Genomic DNA, 6,000 nt, shown 5'->3' with positions numbered 1-6,000 from the left:
ACAACTTTTCCTTCTCCAGTAAAATCTTTCATCACTCTTTGTAAAATACAGAGTATCATATTTGAATCCATTGACACAGCAATACAAGTATCTAAAAACCCACTCAGTGATTCCTAGATGTATACACACATCTAATCACTTACCTGTAGATTCACTCATACATGCTGTCAACGAACAATAGAATACTATCAAAAATACTGATACACCTATATCGACATTACACACCAGCACACAACCTATTCACATATGAAGTTATCTTACTCACTTATGTAAACAATCGATCATACTTACATACATACTTAGCTACACACTTATACAAACCCCACTTCATAGTAAGTCAAACGTAGTGTATTATAAAATCATTATTACAAGTATACAGTCACTCACACAATCATTGAGTCTTATGTATACTTATACTGTCACATACACTGCCAACTGTTAGAATATGTAGTTTTAACTTCATATCTACTGAATCAACTATTCACACATCTTTGGGCAGTCACACACCCCCTAACGAACCACACACATTCACTCTCCCATACAAATACTCAGTTAACTAATTAATAACTAAAATACACTTTCACATAGCTAGTAAGCAACTGGAGAACCAGTTTACACAACAACTGACAAAGTGATACAGATATTCACACAGTTTAGTCACTATCCACTATATTTAGTGAGACACTATACATTGTTAAAGTAAACAGTCATTTACACTGCTACTAAATCCTCCATCCAAATATTTATTTTTATATATCCACTCATTCCTCAATGCAAATTGCTGTATATATAATGCATATTTAAATAACGAAGCAAACCACATTCACTGGATGATGTCATCAGTGATGTCATTTGAGATGTCATCAGTGATGTCACTGACCATGTCATGAATGATGTAATATGTGACATCATCAGCAGTGGATTGCGGGTGCGCGAAATATAGTTAGTACAACTAACTATATAGGAGCAATGTCAATGGTTTTGTATGAGTGAAATGTCCAGCTAACTATAACACCCCTAAAACTTATAGTTTTTTGAGTGAATTTCAAAGGTTTTTTAAATGCTAATTCCGAACTATATAAGGCCTGAAACCTATGTTTTTTTCAGTGAATATATATATATATATATATATATATATATATATATATATACACACACACACACACACACACACATGTACACGCACACGTACACACACACACGTACGTGAGCCCCGGACAGCGAAAGTGAGAAACAAAAGCTGGGTGCAGAGTTGTGGCACAGTGTGTAACAGAGGAACACAAAATGACATTCATTCTATCTTGTGGTTCCTCTGTAAGTCAGATAACATTTTAAGGAAATTCCAGCAAAAGCGCAATTGCGGCAGATGCGCTAAGGGAGAGAGAGCAGGCAGCAGCTGCGATGTTCAGCGATGAGAACTCGGCAGCCACGGACTCAATTGCCCATAAAACACCGGTGTTAACAACAAGCACTGGACTAAAGGATAAATGCAAACTCCTTGAGAAAGCAATGCGTGCTGAACAAAAGAAGTGGTGGGAAGCAAAGTCCCTGCAACAGTACATAGACGTTGGTCGAGTACCACGGGGATTAAGAATATTACTGGCCCCTAGCTATGAGGCACCGGATCGGGATATGATGCGAGAATGGACAGAGACTAATCTAGAGTCATTTCGCAAGCTGTTATTTATCCTGGTAAAGTATGCCGAGAAAGACTGTATCAGATTGGCCGAGGAAATAGATAAATTAAATCATGAGCTTGATGAAATGAGAGAAATTGAACTTGTGAAGAAAATGAAAAATGACATGAAAAAAAATTGAAAAAAGAAGAAGATATTATCCGTGAACGTAAGGCGTTCAAGTTTCACAGAGATAGATGTGACTATGAATGTGGCAAGATTTTTACATTTGCCCGCAAATATGAGGACATAAAAGCAGGCAAAGCTGGTGCAAAACATCAATTAAAGAGCAATATAGAAAGTACAATCTCCAGCATGCAACCAGATTTGACATCGGCATCTGATGCAAGTTCTGCAGCTGAGAGTGAACATGAGCAAGAACAACAAAGAACAAATAAAAGAGAAGGAGCAAGAACATTTTCACTCACTGAAGAGGTTGATTTTTTATGTCAAGAGCGCCTGCAAACATTACGTCCACGGAAGCCGCAAGGCAACCCTGCAGCAACAGGAGTAGAAAACGCAGGGAGAGGCAGAAAGCAAGCAGGTGCAGGAAACCATTACAATCAAAGACAACCAAAACGCCAACAGAAACAATTTTGGCGCAAATAAATACAGAATTTTCTGAATCAACCCCGAAAACAGTGATTAACTTAATGGATATGGTCCTAAACAAGGCTGAGGAGCAATTCTTATCCTTGGGACTTTCGTATTGTCCCGAGAGCTCTTTTAACTATGCAGCTACAAGAGTTAATATATGGAAGAGTGTGCGGAAATTGAAATTACAAAAATATTTCAAACAACATAATTGGTCCAAAGCAACTGACCAGTCTGTTATCAACAACAAATCCGCCTTACCACCAAGAGATGACACCGATGCAGACAACAATGAACCAGACAAGTGACTTGAAACTGTTCTAGAAGCGCTATTGGAGGAGGAGGATGTTTCCTCCACTATACAACAAACACCGTTGTCTCCGGTGAGTGCACTGCCAATGGCCCATACATCATTTAAGCCTCCATCTACTTTCTATCCGATGATGTTCGGAGTCACACCAGAGTCCAGCCCGTCTGCGCCCGTCCGCGCTGAGGACGGGCTGGACGGCTGGACTTGCGGGCCTGAAATGGCGGGACACGGTGCATTGAAATATTCTCTACAGGACGTTTTACGTCTCCAATCTCCTATGGCACCGTGTTTCCATAGAAGTACTCCCGAAGACCTTCTCTTGCCCATGGGATGTAGGTGCTTTCAGATAGGCCCGGGGGGCTGGATTTCTGTCCCTCCTGCCCCCCTTCGAGAGCTCTGCTCCCCAGTGGTACCTAGTGAGTTGAGCGTAAACTGCCTGCTTCTCAATGCACGTTCCCTCATTAAAAACAATATGGTTTTTAAGGAACTGGTACTAGAGAAGAACCCGACCTGGGTCTTTGTTACAGAAACGTGGGCTAAAGATTCATCGGGCCCAGACCTTATCGAGGCAGTTCCAGATGGATATTGCCTGACTCGGCAGGACAGAATAGGCCGGGTTGGTGGGGGATTAGCTATCTTGCATAGAGACAGCTTCCAATGTCACACTATGCCTTTATCTGTCCCCAAGGACGCTATTCAGGCGTTGTATTTCTCATTACAGGATTCTTCTACTTCCCCTTTTAACGGGATTCTGGTCTACCGTCCGCCCGGTCCTAGAACAGATTTTAGTATAAAACTGCTCCAGTTTCTGGAACCTTATTTTGGTCGTGAGAATCTAACGATTCTGGGTGATTTTAATTTTCACTTAGAGTTGTTGGAGACGCATGACACTTCCGCCTTGCTGGAAGCACTGACAGCTTGCGGTCTCACCCAATTAGTGAAAGGACCTACCCACCGTGCGGGGCATACGCTCGATGGGATCTTTTCTAATGACCAGAGATTGTCAGTAACGGATCCTTTTTTTCTTTCCTGGTCTGATCACCTGGCTGTTCCTTTCAACGTGGTCTTCCCTAGCCAGGAGATCTCCAGGAAAGCTTTGTGTACTTTTGAAGCACGTAGGAATCTCAAGAACATTGGGGAACACTCCTTTGACCCGTGGATCCCTAGCCTGTCTGCTATTCGGGAGATGGATCTTCCCCTGGCGGTGCCGCATTATGATAAAATTCTTACGGAGGCTTTAGACGAATTAGCACCGGCTCGGCCCTGCTACTCAGCCAGGAAAAGGCCCTCAGCCCCCTGGTTCTCTGAACAGCTAAGACTCCTTAGACAGGAAGTAAGGAGGCAGGAGCGCCTATGGCATGCTAGCTGGGATCTAAAAGACAGGGAAGCTCATAAAACCCTGCTTAAAAGATACAAGCTGGAAGTTATTCGGACTAAACAAGACCACTTCACGGCCCTCACTGCCTCCCTTTCATCTCCCAAAGAGCTCTTCAGGATTGTGGACTCTTACATCTCTTCAGGTCCCAGATCCTGTTATTTCATCTCAGGAGCTCTGCAATGATATAGCCCTCTTTTTTCAGTCCAAAATAACGGACATTTCTGCCTCCTTGGAGGCACAGCGGATACAAATGGCTGAGGCACCGGCCATTGTGGTCTTGGACACCTCCTTGGTAGAGCTCCCTTCGGCCGGCTGTCTGGACTCCTTTCCTCCGCTCTCTCTACAAGATCTTGAGATGCTGCTTGACAAAACTAAGTCAGGGTCTCCGCTGGATGCCTGCCCTCTTAGGATCCTGAAGCAGTGTAGAGGAACTCTCCTACACCCCTTGCTTGACATCATGAATGGGGTAATGAGGGAGGGTGTCTTTCCACCGCAGTGGAAAAACGCGGTGGTAAAACCACTGCTCAAGAAACCCTCCCTAGATCCAGGGGTATTAAAGAACTTTCGCCCCATCTCACTGCTCCCAGCTCCCGCGAAGATGTTAGAGGCCCATTTAAACAGGCATCTTGCTGTCTTTGTGGAGAACTCGGGTTGTCTGGATCCTTCCCAGCATGGGTTCAGGAGGGAACACAGTACCGAGTCTGCCCTCACCCTGGTGCTCGATTCCATTCGTATGAGCGTGGATGTGGGTCGGACATCCCTCCTGATCCTCCTGGACCTCACGGCTGCCTTCGATACCCTTTCTCCCCGTGTCCTAACATCTCGACTGGGTGAGATTGGGGTCCGGGGGGCAGCCCTGGGACTACTCTCCTCTTTCCTCGACCATAGAGAGCAGAGGGTAATGCTGGGAACATTTCTATCTCCATCCCTGTCTGTGCAATGTGGGGTCCCTCAGGGGTCGGCGCTTAGTCCCACCCTTTTTAACATCTACGTGACCCCCCTTGCCAGACTTATTAGATCTTTCGGGATGGCGGTAGTTTCCTACGCGGATGACACCCAGATCCTCGTGTCTCTCTCCCAGTCAACCGAGCTGACAGCCTCCAAGTTTAGATCTTGTATGGAGGCTGTCAGCCAGTGGATGATTTACAATTCACTGAAATTGAATGGGGAGAAGACCGAGGTGATGGTTTTCGGCGGAAAGGAGGAGATCTGGTCCTTGGAGTGGTGGCCGGATTCATTGGGTGCCTGCCCCAAACCTACTTCTGTGGCCAAGAATCTTGGGGTTATGATTGATCCCATCCTTGGTATGTGCCAACAGGTTAATAGGACGGTTTCCACCTGTTGGGGCATAATTCACATTCTGAGGAAAATTAGGAACTACCTTTCCGTGCAGGCAAGAAGGCAACTGGCTGTCGCCTTTGTGGGTTCCCGTCTGGACTACTGCAATGCGCTGTATGCTGGACTGAATAAGAGTCAGCTGCAGCGCTTGCAGGTAGTCCAGAACGCGGCAGCCAGATTTGTCCTTGATCTTCCCCGCCGCTCCTCGGCCACGCTGGCAAGGAAGCAGCTTCGCTGGCTTCCGGTCAAGGAGCGGATAGTCTTTAAATCCATGTGCATGGTCTACAAGGCGTTGGCGAAAAGTAGCCCTACAGGCATTGGATCCATCCTGTCCTATTATAATCCTGGCAGAAACCTCCACTCCTCTAACCATTTTCTTATTCGCGTCCCGCGCATCAGGAAAACCAGATGGGGTGGTAGGGCTTTCTCCCATCTGGCCCCTAAATGGTGGAATGATCTTCCGTTAGAACTTAGGTCCCTCCCCTCCCTTCAGACTTTTAGATGTGCCCTTAAAACTCGCCTTTTTGTACAAGCGTTTGAGTAGATGTGTCCCGCACTTTTGATCTTTTTTGTTAGGCGCCTTGACACCTTTGGGTTTTAGTTTGCGCGTTACAAGATGCATAATAAATAAATAAATAAATAAATGTTGAAGGACACTATTGACAGTTTTCAAGACCAAGTAGTGCAAGACCTAAAAAAAACCT

The 6,000-nt window shown here is 45.1% G+C and overlaps 1 protein-coding gene across 1 annotated transcript in view; it reads left to right on the top strand.

Moving 5' to 3' along the window:
- Positions 1 to 6,000, top strand: part of SCML2 (Scm polycomb group protein like 2) — a 747,375-nt gene that overhangs the window by 302,576 nt on the left and 438,799 nt on the right. The window lies entirely within an intron of this gene.

This window comes from Lissotriton helveticus, chromosome 8 (genome assembly GCF_964261635.1).
Source record: "Lissotriton helveticus chromosome 8, aLisHel1.1, whole genome shotgun sequence".
NCBI lineage: Eukaryota > Metazoa > Chordata > Amphibia > Caudata > Salamandridae > Lissotriton > Lissotriton helveticus.
This window is presented reverse-complemented; position numbering and strand designations above follow the sequence as displayed.